This window comes from Loxodonta africana, chromosome 15 (assembly GCF_030014295.1).
Source record: "Loxodonta africana isolate mLoxAfr1 chromosome 15, mLoxAfr1.hap2, whole genome shotgun sequence".
Taxonomy (NCBI): Eukaryota; Metazoa; Chordata; class Mammalia; order Proboscidea; family Elephantidae; genus Loxodonta; species Loxodonta africana.
This window is the reverse complement of record NC_087356.1, coordinates 56,267,844-56,284,519: the sequence shown is the minus strand read 5'-3', so window position 1 is coordinate 56,284,519 and position 16,676 is coordinate 56,267,844. Positions and strand designations below refer to the sequence as shown.

Here is a 16,676-nt window from a genome sequence, read left to right as displayed (position 1 = left end):
GACGGCACTCAGTTTTTTTTTTTTTTTTTTGGAAGGATGAACAAAACATCACCTACAAAGGAGATTCAGTAAGACTAAGCTCCGACTGCTCAGCAGAAACCATGCAGGCAAGAAGGAAATGGGATGACATATATAAAGCCTTGAAGGAAAAATAAAAAATTGCCAGCCAGGAATTATATATCCAGCAAAATTCTCTCTCAAATATGATGGCAAAATTGGGATATTTCCAGCTAAACAGAAGTTTAGGGAATTTGGAAAACCCAAACCAAATTTACAAGAAATACTAAAGGGAGTCCTTCAGTTAGAAAATCACTAACGTCAGATAACAACCCAAGACTAGAACACAGGACAGAACAAGCAGACATCAACCCAGATAGGGAAATCACAAAAACAAATCAAAGCTAAAACACTCAAAACAGGGAAACAGAGACATCAGTATGTAAAAGATGACAACATCAAAATAAAAAGAGGTACAAAAAATGTAGTCATAGATCTTTCACAGGGAGAGGAAGTCGGGGTGATATAAAGACATAAAAGATCGGTTTAAACTTAGCAAAATAGGGGTAAATATTAAGGTAACCACAAAGGAAACCAACAATCCTGCACACCAAAATAAAAAACAAGAAAAACATAAAGACTCAGCAAACACAAAATGAACAATGAAAAAAAGAAAATACATAAAGAAAAACGACTCAGCACAGAAAATTAAGTGGAAAAAAGACACTGTCAACAACACACACACAAAAAAGACATCAAAATGACAGCACAAAACTCATACCTATCCATAATTATGCTGAATGTAAATGGACTAAATACACCAACGAAGAGAGAGTGGCAGAATGGATAAAAAACCATGATCTGCCTGTATGTCACCTACAAGAGACACACCATAGACTTAAAGACACAAACAAGCTAAAACTCAAAGGATGGAAAAAAAAATATCAAGCAACAAACAATCCAAAAAGAGCAGGAGTGGCAATACTAATTTCTGACAAAATAGATGTTAAAGTAAATCTACCACAAAGGATAAGGGAGGACAGTATATAATGATTAAAGGGCCAATACACCAGAAGGACATAACCATAATAAATACTTACACACCCAATGACAGGGCTCCAAAATACATAAAGCAAACCCTGACATCATTGAAAACAGAGATAGACAACTCCACAATAATAATAGGACACTTCAACACACCACTTTCGGTGAAGGACAGAACATCCAGAAAGAAGCTCAATAAAGATATGGAAGACCTAAATGTCACAATCAGCCTTCTTGACCTGGTAGACATATACAGAACACTGCACCCAACAGCAGCCAAGTAGACTTTCTTTTTCCAATGCACATGTAACATTCTCCAGAAAAGACCACATATTAGGCCATAAAGCAAGCATTAATAGAATCAAAAACATAGAAATATTACAAAACATCGTCTCTGACCATGAAGTCATAAAAGTAGAAATCCATAACAGAAAAAGCAAGGAAAAAAAAATCAAGCACACGGGAACTGAACAGCACATTACTCAAAAACTATTGGGTTATAGAAGAAATTAAGGACAGAAGAAAGAAATTCATAGAATGAAATGAGAATGAAAACACGTCATGCCAGAACATTCGAGACACAGCAAAAGCAGTGTTCAGAGGTCAATTTATAGCAATAAATACACACATCCAAAAAGAAGAAAGGGCCAAAGTCAAAGCATTAACCCTACAACTCAAACAAATAGAAACAAAGCAGCAAATAAAGCCTCTAAGCACCAGAAGAAAGCAAATAATAAAAATTAGAGCAGAATTAAATGAAATAGACAATAGAAAAACAATTGAAGGAGTTAACAAGACCAAAAGCTGGTTCTTTGAAAAGATTAACACAATCAATAAACCATTGCCAAGATGACAAAAGAAAAACAGGAGAGAAAGCAAATAACCCAAATAAGAAATGAGATGGGCAATATCCAACTGAAATTAAAAGAATACAACAAAATGCTATGAAAAATTGTACTCTAACAAATTTGAAAACCTAGAAGAAATGGACAAATTTCTAGAAACACACTACCTACCTAAACTAACACAAACAGAGGTAGAAAAACTAAATAAATGAAAACCAAAACAAGAGAGTGAAGAGGCCCTAAAAAAACTCCTAACAAAAAAAAGCTCTGTCCCTGATTGCTTCACTGGAGAATTCTACCAAACATTCGGAAAAGAGTTAACATAAAAAAAAACTACTAAAGATATTTCAGAGCATAGAAAAAGATGGAGTACTCCCAAACTGATTTTATGAAGCCAGCATATCCCTGATACCAAAACCAGGTAAAGGCACTAAAAAAAAAAAAAAGAAAACTACAGACAAATATCCCTCATGAACTTAGATGCAAAAATCCTCGCCAAATTCTAGACAATGGAATTCAACAACATGTCCAAAAGATAATTCACCATGAGCAGCTGAAATTCATATCAGGTATGCAGGGATGGTTGAACATTAGAAAAACAATCAGTGTAATCCATCACATAAAGAAAACAAAAGACAAGAGTCACATGATCTTATCAATTGATGCAAAAAAGGCATTTGACAAAGCTCAACATCCATTCATGATAAAAGCTTTCAGCAAGATAAGAATAGAAGGCAAATTCCTCAACAAAATAAAGGTCATTTATTCAAAGCCAACAGCCAGCATCATCCTAAATGGAGAGAGTCTGAAAGCATTACCCTTGAGAACAGGAACCAGACAAAGATACCCTTTATCACCACTCTTATTCAACATTGTGCTGGAGGTCGTAGCCAGAGCAATTAGGCTAGAAAAAGAAATAAAGGGCATCCAAATTGGTAAGGAAGAAGTAAAATAATCTCTATTTGCAGACCATATGATCTTATACACAGAAAACCCTAAAGAATCCACAAGAAAACTACTGGAATTAATAGAAGAGTTCAGCAAAGTATCAGGATACCATGTAAACATACAAAAATCAGTTGGATTCCTCTACACCAACAAAGAGAATGCCGGAGAGGAAATCACCAAATCGATACCATTTACAATAGCCTCCAAGCAGATAAAATACTAATAAATCTAATCAGAGATGAAAAAGAAACATAGAAAACTACAAGACACTCCTGCAAGAAACCAAAAGATACCTACATAAGTGGAAAAACATACCTTTCTCATGGATAGGAAGACTCAACATTGTGAAAATATTCTACCCAAAGTGGTCTACAGACACAATACAATTCCGATCCAATTTCCAATGACATTTTTTAATGAGATGGAGAAACAATCACCAACTTCATTTGGAAAGGGAAGAGGCCCTGAATAAGTAAGCATTACTGAAGAAGAACAAAATGGGGGGCCTCACACTACCTGATTTTAGAACCTAGTATACTAAAAAGAACTTTTCTTTTTATACTACCACAGTAGTCAAAACAGCCTGGTACTGGTATAACAAAAGATACATATATCAATGGAACAGAATTGAGAATCCAGACAAACTCGTCCACTTTTGAGCAGCTGATATTTGACAAAGGCCCAAAGTCCCCTAAATGGGAAAAGACAGTTTCTTTAACAAATGGTGCTGGCATAACTGCATATCCATCTGAAAAAAAATGAAACAAGACCCATAGCTCACGCCATGCACAAAAACTAACTCAAAATGGATTAAAGACCTAAGTATAAAATCTAAAACGATAAAGATCATAGAAGAAAAAATAGGGACAAGGCTAGGAGCCCTAATATATGGCATAAACAGTATACAAAACATTATTAACAATGCACAGACACCAAAAGAGAAACTAGATAACTGGGAGCTCCTAAAAATCAAACACTTATGCTCATCCAAAGACTTCACCGAAAGAGCAAAAAGATAACCTACAGACTGGGAAAAAGGTTTTGGCTACAACAAATCCAATCAGTATCTAATCTCTAAAATCTACAAGATACTGCAAAACCTCAACAACAAAAAGACAAACAACCCAATTAAAAAATCGGCAAAGGATATGAACAGGCACTTCACCAAAGAAGACATTCAGGTGGCTAACAGATACATGAGGAAATGTTCTCGGTCATTAGCCATTAGAGAAATGCAAATAAAAACTACAATGAGATACCACTTCACCCCAACAAGACTAGCGTTAATCCAAATATCACAAAATAATAAATGTTGGAGACGTTGTGGAGATACTGGAACACTTATACACTGCTGGTGGGAATGTAAAACTCTGCAACCACTTTGGAAATAGATTTGGTCCTTCCTTAAAAGCTGGGAATAGAACTACCATAGGATCCAGCAATACCATTCCTTGAAGTATATCTTAGAGAAATAAGAGCCGTCACACGAATAGATATATGCACACCCATGTTCATTGCAGCACTGTTCACAACAACAAAAAGATGGAAACAACCAAAGTGCCCATCAATGGATGAATGGATAAACAAATTATGGTATGTTCACACAATGGAATACTACACAAAGATAAAGAACTACAATGAATCCATGAAACATCTCATAACATGGATGAATCAGAAGGCACTATGCTGAGTGAAACTAGTTAGTTTCAAAAGGACAAATATTGGATGAGACCACTATTATAAGAACTCAAGAAAAGGTTTAAACACAGAAGAAAACATTCTTTGATGTTTAGGAGGGTGGAGAGGAAGGGAGGGGGTATTCAGTAACTAGACTGTACGTAAGAATTATTTTAGGTGAAGGGAATGACAACACAAAATACTGGGGAGGTCAGCACAACTGGACTAAATAAACAAAAAGCTAAGAAGTTTCGAGAACACAACCAAACACTTCAAGGGACAGAGTAGCAGGGACAGAGGTCTAAGGACCATGGTTTCAGGGGACATCTAGGTCAAGTGGCATAACAAAGTTTATTAAGAAAATGTTCTTCATCCCACTTTGGTGAATGGCGTCTGAGGTCTTAAATGCTAGCAAGCAGCCATCTAAGATGCATCAATTGGTCCCAACCCACCGGGAGCAAGGAGAATGACGAACTCTAAAGACACAAGGAAAATATGTGCCCAAGAGACAGAAAGGGCCACATACACCAGAGACTACAACAGCCTGAGACCAGAAGAACTAGCTGGTGCTGGCTACCACCAATGACTGCCCTGACAGGGAACAAAACAGAGAGTCCCTGATGAGGCAGGAGAAAAGTGGGGTATAGAACTCAAATTCTAGTGAAAAAGAGCAGACTTAATGGTCTGGCTGAGACTGGAGGGACCCCAGAGATCATAGCTCCCAGGCTGCCTGTTAGCCCAAAACTAAAAGCATTCCTGAAGTCAGCTCTTCAGACAAAGATTAGACTGGAGTATAAGACATGAAATGATACTGGTAAGGAGTGAGCTTCTTAGTTCAAGTAGACACATGAGGCTATGTAGGCACCTCCTGTTTGTAAGTGAGACGAGAAGGCAGAGGAGGACAGGAGCTGGCAGAATGGACACGGGAAATACAGGGTAGAGAGGAGGAGTGTGCTGTCACATTATAGGGAGAGCAACTAGGGCCACATAACAATGTGTGTATAAGTTTTAGTATGAGAAACTGACTTGAATTGTAAACTTTCAGGTAAAGCACAAAAAAAGAAAGAAATTAGATGATGTATTACATTGGGCATATCGGCTGCAAAAGACCTGTTTAAAGTGTTAAAAAGCAAAGATGTCACTTTGATGACTAAGGTGCTCCTAAACCCAAGCCATGGTCTTTTCAATTGACTCATGCATGCGAAAGCTGAACAACGAAAAAGGAAGACAGAAGAATTGATGCATTGGAATTGTGCTGTTGGCGAAGGATATTAAATATAACAGGGACTGTCAAAGAACAAAAAAATGAGTCATAGAAGAAATACAAACAGAATGCTCCTTAGAAGTGAGGACGGCTCACTTACTTTGGCAGTGACATCAGGAAAGATCAATCCCTGGAGAAGGACATCATGGTTAGTAGACAGTAATGAAAATGAAGGAAACTCTTAATGAGATGGGTTGATATAATAACCACAACAGTGGATTCAAACATACCAACAATTATGAAGTTGGAGCAGGACTGGGCAACGTTTTGTTCTGTTATATACAAGGTTGCCAGGGGTAAGAGCTGACTCTACAGCAACGAAAAACAGCAACAACATATGGAGAACCAGGTAAATAAGAAAATGAGAAAATTGTTAATACCACTATATGTGAACATTATAAAGGAAAGAAAATGTATTTATGATACAATCCTCAGCTTAGCTGCAAATAATATTTAGAGAGTCAGAATAATGTAAATACTGAATATTGCCCTAATTAAAATACTTAGTATAACCATATGGGGAGGATGGAGAGAAGGGCCATGCAGGGTGAATAAGAGCTAAGTATTCACCTTCCAAATCAGGAAGTCAATAGACAGTGTCTCACACAGAGAAATCAACAATATAAATGCATTGTTTAGAAATGCAGAGATAATATTAAAAGGATACCTTTTACCAAAGATGCAGGATCTGAGGATGGGTTCTCTGAGGAGCAGGGCCAGGTGCTAGGGAGGAAAGCAGCAGCAGATGGCTGCTTTTTGTAGAATTTTTATGTGATTTTTTTTTTTTATTTTTTAGAGCAGTTTTGTTGTTGTTGTTTGCCCTTGAGTCAATTTCAAGACTGCTCCCTAAGGTTTTCAAGACTGTGATCTTTCAGAAGGAGATTGCCAGGCTTGTCATCTGAGGCATCTATGCGTGGGTTTGAACCAACAATCTTTTGCCTAATAATCAAAGGCTTAATCATTTGTGCCACCTAGGGGTTTACAGAAAAATTACACGGAATGTACAGAGAAACCCAGTGCCGTCGAGTCGATTCCGACTCATAGCGACCCTGTAGGACAGAGTAGAACTGCCCCATAGAGTTTCCAAGGAGTGCCTGACAGATTTGAACTGCCGACCCTTTGGTTAGCAGCCGTAACACTTAACCACTACGCCGCCAGGGTTACAGAGAGTTCCCCCTAAGCCCTGCACACCGTTTCTCCTATTATTAACATCCTACATTTGTGTGGCACACTTGTTACAACTGATGAACCAACACTGATACATTATTATTAATTGAAGTCCAGAGTTTACGTCAGAGTTCAGTCTTTGTGCTGCACAATCCTATGGGTTTTGACAAATGCATAATGTTGCGTGTCCACCATGACGGCATCCTGCAGAATAGTTTCACTGCCCTAAAAATGCCCTGTGCTCCATCTATAGGCGTACTTCATTTTCTTAGGCTTCACAGATATTGAAGGTTGGTGGCAACCTGCATCAAGCAAGTCTGTTGGCGCCATTTTTCCAACAGTGCATGCATCATTCATTTGTGTCTCTATGTCACATTTTGGTGATTCTCAGAATATTTCGAGCTTTTTCACTATTATGATATCTGTATGGTCACCTGTGATCAGTGATCTTTGATGTCTTAGCCTGGAAGCTCCACCGAAATCTGTCCACCGTGGGTGAACCTGTTGATATTTGAAATACCAGTGGTATAGCGTCTAGCATCACAGCAACATGCAAGCCACCACAGTACGACGACCTGACAGACGGGTGGTAGATTTGGACCATGCAGCTGTGACTTTTTTCTGTGTGGAACACCTTCCTGACTCTTGACTTTAGCATGAAGAAAAGGCATCCATTTTAGAGATATGGAGAGCATCCTTGGTAGCCTTCTGTGACTGACAATCAGACCAGAGCCAAGCAGTATCCAGGTGTGTAATCTATTGATACATGAGTTCATAGTCTCTTGTGTTTTCCAGAATAAGCTCACTGACATGTTATCCAAATCTAATGAAATGGAGTTGAACCTTTGCTTCATCTAGCCACAGCCTCCCAATCTCTCCCACCTGCACACAGGGAAAGAGGCTCCTATGTCACAGGCCATGGTCCTCCCTCGGGTGGCAGCGGTCCTCCATGGCACCACTTTGATTTAGGACAGGCAGCAATGGCGATTCAGCCACAAGAGAATAGCAGCATCCTGCAGCACTCCCAGCTCCTAGATGGAACAGGACCGAGACCCTCTGCTAGAATGCACTCTTTCACCTTTGGGCGTGATTTTCTTGAGAATCAGTGTCCAGTGCGAGAGTGGTAGTGAAATCAGAATGTGTCTGCTACAGAAGAGAACCAGGTAATCCCATGAGATGACCAGGAGGATAGAGAATTGTTGTACACAATTCTCAGCTGAAAAGTTGTAAGAAAGCCATATTATAAGAGATGAAACTCATGCCCTCTAAAACATTTACTGCCACTGAAGAGTAAAGCGTATCGCTCAATGAAAAATTCTAGTTTAAGGGTTTTTTTAAGAAGGAATAAAACTGAAGGGAAGATTTTTAAGATTCCATTTAAATAACCCAAATCTTGTTAAACCCAAACCAAACCAAACCCAGAGCTACCCTATGGGACAAAGTAGAACTGCCTCATAGGATTTCCAAGGAATGGTTGGTGGATTTGAACCACCAACCTTTTGATTAACAGCCAAGCTGTTTACCACTGTCCCACCAGGGCTCCAAAAGCTTGTCAAGGGTTTAGTAAATAAAAGGCCCCGTGCTAGACACCTAGGTCCCTGGGTAGCAAAAATGGTTAAGTGCTCGACTACTGAAGGTTGATTGTTCAAACTCACCCAGCAGTGCCATGGAAGAAAGGCCTGGTGATCTGCTTCCATAAAGATTACAGCCAAGAAAATCTTATGGAGCTGTCCTACTCTGTAGCACTTGGGGTCACCATGAGTTGGAATCAACTCAATGCAATGAGTTTAGTTTTGTTTTAGCTTTTTTTTAGGGCACTCGGGGAGTTACATGGTGCTTTCCCTTCAAGAGTTCAAAGTTTAATCAAGAAGAAGACAGTCACAAATACAATGAGACAGAAATGCATATGAAGCGTTATGAATAAACAGAAGAAGAGCCTATTTCTGGCTAGAAAAACTGGGGAGGCTGCATAGATGTGATGATGTTCAGGTGGGCCTGGTAGGAAGGGTGGACCCACAACAGGTGGTGAAAGGCAGGGGAGGGGATGAAGGGAGGAAGAGCTTGGAGACTGGAGAGCAGAGGTGACTTTGAGACACCTGGAGTGTAACCTACAGGTACTGGCTTGAGAGAAGACATGTCTGTAGGTAAGGCAGAAGAAGGGTAGTTTGGGACGAGGTGGCAGAAAGACATGTAGTGCTGGGGATTTTGACATTTTATCCACGTCTAATGAGGGCAGTGGTTGTTCAGTGGTAGGATTTTCACCTTCCATGCAGGAGATCCAGGTTCAGTTCCCAGCCAATGTACCTCATGTACAGCTACCCGCATCTGTCAGTGGAGGCTTGCATGTTGCTGTGATGCTGAGCAGGTTTCAGCGGAGCCTCCAAACTAAGATGGACTAGAAAGAAAGGCTTGGAGATCTACTTCTAAAAATTAGCCAGGGAAAACCGTATGGATCACAGTGGTCTGATCCACAACTGATCGTGAGGATGGCCCAGGGTTGGGGAGCATTTAGTTTCATTTTATATGGGGTCATCCTGAGTCAGGGGCTGACCCGACAGCAGCTAACAACACCACCCATGTCTAACCATTGAGATCCCTCGACATAGGCACTGTGTGAGGAAATAGCTCTGAAGGAGGGTACAGATACTTGAATGCGAGAGTAGTGATCTCTACATAAGATGATGCTTACAGTTTTTCTATGCTTTGTATTCTCTACTTTGAGGAAAGTTTTGTCATATTTTACCCAGAACAGTTCTACTCTGTCCTATAGGTCACTATGAGTCAGAATCGACTCAACGTCAACGGGTTTGGTTTTTTGCTTTTTAGTACATTTCTGACAGATGTAAAACATTTCCTTCTCTGGGGCATTGCAGGGCAGTGTCCTGTAGCCCCAAATCTCACATGCATACCTTATTATTGATGGAGCCCTGTCACTCACACCGGTTAAGTGAGGAAGAGACGGTGCCAGGAGGCTGGCAGCCTTGGCCTCATTCCCTTCATTGTCAGTGTTTCTAGAAAAAGATGCCATCTCTCAGCGCTGCCTGAGGCCTTCTTGCCTCTCCGTAATTCTCCAGAGATTAAACAGATTTTAATCAGTTCCTTGGAAGCAAGTGCTACGTCTATTCTAGGCAGTAACGGTGTTTTTCCATCTCCCAGCCCTTTGACGATAAATGGAACATCACTGCAGGCTGTTTCCATCCAGTCCACGATGTGTAAGAACTGGATGTGATATCCCACCCCCGAAAATGGAAACATCCCTGGGGAGGAGTACTTTTGACCCCCGGGGTTCTCAAATGTCTGTTGTCAGAAGCAACATGCTCAGGGTAGAGGCTGGAGAGCCTGGAGTCAGGACTCCTGGGTTCTCTGCCTCTTCCGCCACTGATCCCCAGGCTGAGGCTGCTTGGGTCATGTCTTCCTCCTGAGTAGCACAGGAATAAGATACGGCTGTGAGATTCTTCGATAAAAACAATAGCCTCGTCCACTCTGCAGTCCGCAGGCCCTTTGAGGTTCTTCCCTGGTGTGTACTCTTCTGTCTGTGAAAGAAGTCAAACAGATGTTGTTTTAATCCTCCTTCTAAGATGAAGAAACAGAGGCTTACTTAGCAGGATCAGCTGCCGGAGGGCCCTGTGTGCCTTTCCAAGAGGAGACTGATGTTGGCAGTTAGACCTGGGCTTGGGGCAGGGTTCAGTCACCAATGGTGTGAACTTGGCCGTCACCAGGATTTTTGATAGCGAGATACCGGATCAGCAATTTGAGAGTCTTCATACTGCTGTCTCCCCCTAGAGCTGCCTTCTCGGAAAGAAAACAGAGCTTCATAGATTCACAAATCCTTTGCAGTAAAAGGGAATTCAGTGGTCACCTCTGGTCTCCAGCATATTTTCTGTAATTTCCTCCCTCAATAACACCCACCCAGACTCACTAACCCATCTACAGTCTTGGGCCCTTGGAGGCCAGCACTTCTTCATTCTAGACATAGTACTCCATTAATACCGCCTGGCTAGGAACTCATGGCGTCACCCATCTGTCAGCTTGTCTTACTGTGGTGAATCATGTATTACTACAATCCTGGAAGTCACACCACCAGTATCTCAATTACCAGCAGGTCACCCATCATGGACAGATTTCAGCAGAGCTTCTAGACTAAGTCCGAAAGAAAGGCCTGGTGATCTACTTCTGAAAATTGTTGTTATTGTCAGGTGTCATCAAGACAATTTTTGTCTCATGGTGACCTCATGTGACAGATTAGAACTACTCCATAAGGTTTTCTAGGTTGTAATCTTTATGGGGGCAGATTGCCAGGTTTTTTTTTTTTTTTTTTTTTTTTTCCTGTGGAGCCACTGGGCGGGTTTGAGCCACCAGCCTTTCGGTTAGCAGCCAAGTGCATAACCATTGTGCCACCAGCACTCCTTCTTCCAAAAACTAGTCAGTGAAGATGCTATGGATCACAGAAAATTGTCAGACTTCAATTCGCTTACTTTGGACATCATGGAGCAACCCATAGCTGAAGAAGGACATCATGATTGGCAAACAGGAGGGCCAGCAAAGGTGAAGAGGACTCTTGATGAGATGGATTGAAAGGTGGCCACAATGGATTCAAATATAGTAACGGCCATGAAGATGAAGATGGCTCAGGACCAGGCAACATTTCATTCTGTAGTACATGGGTCACCATGAGTCAGAGCTGACTCAACTGTACCTGACAACAACGACAACTCATAAGGTGATTCATATTGACCTAGATATGTCTTTATTCTGTTTTTAATGCTAAATAATCCATATCCCTCCCAGCCTGCACCTGTGGGACTTGTTTCATACTGACTTGGCCCAAACCACAGCACCCAGATGCAAGACTCTAACTCTTTTGTGCTATGTAAGGATACTCATAGCAACCCCACAGGACAGAGTAGAACTGCCCCATACAGTTTCCAAGAAGCGCCTGATGAATTTGAACTGTCATCCTTTTGGTTAGCCGCTGATCTCTTAACCACTTTGCCACCAGGGCTCCATGGTAAGTTTAAAAATATAACTATATTAAAAAGTTCTTTGGGAAAGGTTGAATTATATATAGGGCACCTTAGGGCTTCAGGCAGATAGTTGTCTGGTAGACTGATATAATGAGTACAAATAGGCAAGAAAACAGCCCACAAGCCCCAGGAGCAGCCTTCATTCTGAAGAGTCAGCTTCACCACTTCCCTGGCCCCTAATCTTTCCACAGACACTGGAGGGGAGGCCAGGAGCTCTCTCCCTATGGCTGTCTCCCCTGGCTTCCCTAAGTCAGCAGCCATGGCTTCTCCCCACGACTCCCACAGCACCTTCTGGGCCCTTCTGTTATCTGTGAGCACAGCTCATAAGTTCCCAGAAGACAGGCACATTGTCAGTCACCTCTGTGTCCACCAAAGCTCTAAAGTCACAAAGGGTGATGCCTTGTCCAAACGAACGAACAGATGACTGAAATTGTTTCTTCTTTCCTTGGCCTTGTATAATCTGCTAATATAGGATGTCTGTTGCCCTGAGAAGTGCCCCCCCACAAAAAAACAGCTTTTTGCAGGAGTCCTGGGAGGTGACTCACATGTGCTCAAGATCAAGGCTCGAGTTGCCATGGGGCACCTTACAGTTGATTCCTTTTTCCTGGCCCGGCACCCCCATGGTGATGGCACAGCCACAGAGCACCCCTACATGTTCCCCTGGGGCTACCAAGAACCACAGAAGTCCCTTGCTGTGCCGGGGTGTGGCCAAGTGAGCAAAGGAGACACTTCTCATTTTTGGAGTGTTGATACACAGGAGAATGACCAGGACTACAGCGCCAGGACTAAGACTCCTCCCACCTCCATGGGGGCTGTGTTCAGGGCAAAGCTGAGTGGCCCCCTCCACCCTGTGCTCAGAATCCCCTTCCATTCTAAAGACCAAAGGTCGCTACCTGGTGAAGCTGGTCTGGCTGATTCTCTTCCCTCAGGTAGCCCTCCCCCCCAGAGGGCTAAAATCTCCCTGGCAGCCAATAGACCTCCAAGGACCACCCACAGGGCCTCAGTTAGCCCAACCTTCCTAAACTCCACGGAGAACAAAGTTTCAGCTGGAACCCCCTCTTCCCACCTCCCCTCCCCCAAAAGAAGGAAAGGATGAGTGAGCAGCCTGCTCATCCCTGCTTTTCTGGTTTGGGGAGGAGGTCTGGAATGGGGTTGGCAGTGTATTGGGCCCAAGAGTCATGCTGGTGACTTTTGGAAAGCTGGAATGAAGGGCTCAAGAGGGACTCCTAGTTCCACATTGCAGCAGTATTGGCCTGCAGTTTTCTAGGGTTTTCCTTTCAGTGTCTCTGACACTTCGTTCCAGATCCCCGGTTACCTCATATTTGTCCCCATGAAATCAGAAGTTGAGACACATAATACATACATTCACAGGAAGCCAACTGGTCCCTCTGTGCTTACCAAGTGCTGGGGGGAAGGGCGGGAGGGGTGGGCAGGCAGCAAATCCCCCCTGCACGGATGCTGGGCAGGTCCCTTTGCCCAAGCTCACATATTCATGAGATCAGCTTCTTGACTCCAGCACACAAACCCCGGCCCTGGAAATTGCCAGCTTCCTCAATTGTAGAGTACAAGTGCCATGGGCCAGGCCACGACCTTGAGGGTTGTGCCTTCAGCCACATTAGCTAATGTGAGCAGGTTTTTCTGCCTTGGTGACCCGCCTCCCTCCCCAGCCCCTTTTCTCACCGAGTCCCTGGGAGATCCATCCACAGCAAGGACATGGGACAGTTCTTGGTACCTACAGTGCCTGCAGGACACACCACCAGCCCCAGGCATCCCCAGACTGCTCAAGAACTCACACTCTGTAGAGCAAACCTTATGGTCCTGGGTAATGAACATTTCCTTCAGGGGAGGGAGCGTGCTGTAGAATAATGGCCCTGGATTTCAGGGTGATAGCCTCAGGGAGCTTGGGAAGTAGGAAAAACACTGAACTTGGAGTCAGAAAATCCAGGTTTGAGGCCTGTCCCTGGCACTTCCTAGCAATATGACCTTGGGTTAGTTGCATAACCTCTCCAAGTCTCAGCGTCCTAGATTAAAACAGGGACAGACTACCTTTGCCTTGCACAACAGTGTGTGAAAGTGCCTTGCAACTGCCAAACGCTAAATAAACATTGCTTGCGATTATAATTTTTATGCATAATACTAAAATCAAATATTACCAGGTACTAGGAAATCCTTGTTTTAATTCTAAGCCTATCACCCATGCACAGTGGTGACAACATCATGCTTTCCCCTAGCTGTAACAGGGAGGTAACGAAACTTGTCTACGGTGGCTCCTGCCATCATGAGGGCTACGGGGTGGCGAAGCTGGGTGGCTGGGATGCTCTTTGAGGGTTGGAGAGCACTCACATGGTCTGACCTGGGCTTGGGCTGAGATGCATCCACCCTTAGGCAAAAGAATCCCAACACTGAGCTAAGTAAACTCTATGAGGCGCTTTGTTACAGCTTCCTCCTGGCCCTTTGCGAGGCACTTTCATGAACATTTGGTCTTACCTGATCAGTGAAACAAAGGAAAGTACCCTAGAGAAGGGAGGGGAATGACCCCAGGCCCCAGCTTCCAGTCAGGTGAATAATCCAGTCTTCTTGGCCCTGGTGTCCAGAACCAGAAGGCGTATGGGTGAAGTCCCCTCCGAGACTTCCTCCCCCACCCCCACCCCTGCAGAGGTTCCCCCATCCCCTCACTGCCCGCAAAGCCGAAGCTTCTAACTGCTGTTTGGCCCGATCAGGCTGCAGCCCTAACAGCAGTTTGAATCTGGTGCCAGAATTCCGCGCATGTGCAAACTAGGATTTTGGTGCATGCACAGGACCTGAAGAGCTGTGTCCTCAAGCTGTCCTTGGGCCTGAACATCACCAACATGATTCAACATCCAGACCTCCAAATGTGGACATGGGAGGGCTAAGGGCGGAGAGTTCCGGGCACCAAACCCAACCCCCAGACACCATTAGAAATAAAATCTCCCCAACTCACCAAGATAGGGAACATGGGGTCTTTTGGCTGCTAGGCCCCATGTTGCGCCTTGTTTGCACAAACAATAAATTTCCACTTTCTGTTTCTGTTGCAGCTGGTGGCGTGGCATCTCTCTTATTTCAGTCGACTAACAGGACAGGCCAAGAGCCCCTGTCAGGCTACACTGGCAACATGCAAGTCACAACCCCACCCCACCCCCCTTGTGCAACAGACCCCCACCTTGCCTCATCCTCCCGGGCCCGCTGAGCAGAAGCCACTAAAGGCCACCCCACCCCTCTGAGCTTTGACCACAAGTCGTGCCCTGTGAACTCTCTCAAGAGGGAGGTCCCATCTGGGCCCTTCTCACACTGGCAGCTTTGGGGCTTGGTTTTTCCCTCTGAAGAAGGGCCCTGATGCTAACAACTGCCAGGGTCTCTGGAGATGAGGAGAAAGTCATTCTCTGGTAACAGTTGCCCAAAGTGTATTTTCTGATGTTATTTAAAAGGAGGTAGGCTGGTCTTTTCCTGTGACCCTCTAGAGCTCAACCGACATCTCATGCGATTCCTCAACTCCAGCAGGTGTGTCCACCATCAGAGGGACTTAGGACCTCTCGCTCAGAAGCTCCCATCCAGGAAGTGACAATATCCCCTGAAAGCAACTCATGCCTCTCTGACACTATAAAGTCACACTGCCGGGGTGTCAAGAAAGGGCTGGAGCAGCTGAGAAGGCATCAGCCCCTTCTAGAAAAAGCCCAAACCCTCTGTGCCTTCACTCAAGGGTGAGCTGATGTGTGTGGAGAAAAAATTTGCCCCAGGAATCTGGCACTTTGCAGGTAAAAACAAGGCTCATTCAGTCAACTTAAATAGTCTAATCCCATTGAACATGACCTTCATTATCATTCAATAGCTAAGACCAAAACCCTTCCAGTCCTCCTGCAATCCACACCTCTTGTTGGATTCGGGGATCATTGGACAATGCTCCATCATCGTTTGACTCCTTGACTTCCCATCTGGGACTCTCGCTCTAAGAGAGATAGTTATGCTGATCATGATTGCATGCCTCTTCTAGTTCCCAGCCCAGTGCTGGCTCTCACTATAAATTAATGAATTAGCATTCTCATCTAGACATAGGAAGCTAGACTCTAATCATGAGAGATGGATATTTGAGGAGATGGGCATGCTGAAGATCAGATTTCTGAACTTGCAAGGCTTGGCAGAGGAAATAAGTAATGTCATCTTCTGGGATCTCAGAAGATAACCAACTTGACCTCCATAGAGACACCCAACCATCACCACTGGCTATGTCACCTTTTTATATAAGTTGATATAAGTATTCATTTACCTATTACTACACTAGGTTAGAGGTCCTTGACGCAGTGAACATGCCTTTACTCATCACTGCATGCCTAGAACCTAGCACGGAGCCTATTGCATAGTAAAGGGTCAACCAATGTTTGTAAATGAGTGATTAAAAACTGAATGAATGACTTCAGTGTAACAATAGTGAGTTAAATGGCTGCTTATGTTTGCTCTCCTCTAAATCTCAATAAAACCACCATTTTAAGGAACACGTAAACCCTCAAGGATAAAAAGAACTGGAGGGGAAATAACGGCAATATTTGACAAACCAGAAAGCAGGTATACTCTACGCTTGCACAGGATAAAGCAAGGAGCCAGCACAGTGTACACCTCAGAATCCCAAAAGGGAGACATGTTGGTAGCACTGTCTGCCTCTGGCTGTGGGGGTGAAAGAGGAAGCTGAGAAAAGGA

General features: G+C 43.5%; 1 protein-coding gene across 8 annotated transcripts in view; it reads right to left on the bottom strand.

Annotated features, from left to right (window-relative positions):
* KCNJ1 (potassium inwardly rectifying channel subfamily J member 1) overlaps nucleotides 1–15,850 on the bottom strand; it is an 88,979-nt gene extending 73,129 nt beyond the window's left edge. For 3 of the 8 annotated variants that reach the window (XM_064268869.1, XM_064268871.1, XM_064268875.1), the window contains exons 1-2: nucleotides 14,929–15,850; nucleotides 9,852–10,475 (exon numbers count right to left, since the gene is read on the bottom strand). The gene's annotated coding sequence lies outside the window, so the exon portion shown is untranslated. The other 5 variants (XM_064268873.1, XM_064268876.1, XM_064268874.1 and 2 more) reach the window with 4 other exon arrangements.
* Nucleotides 15,851–16,676: the final 826 nt, after the last annotated feature.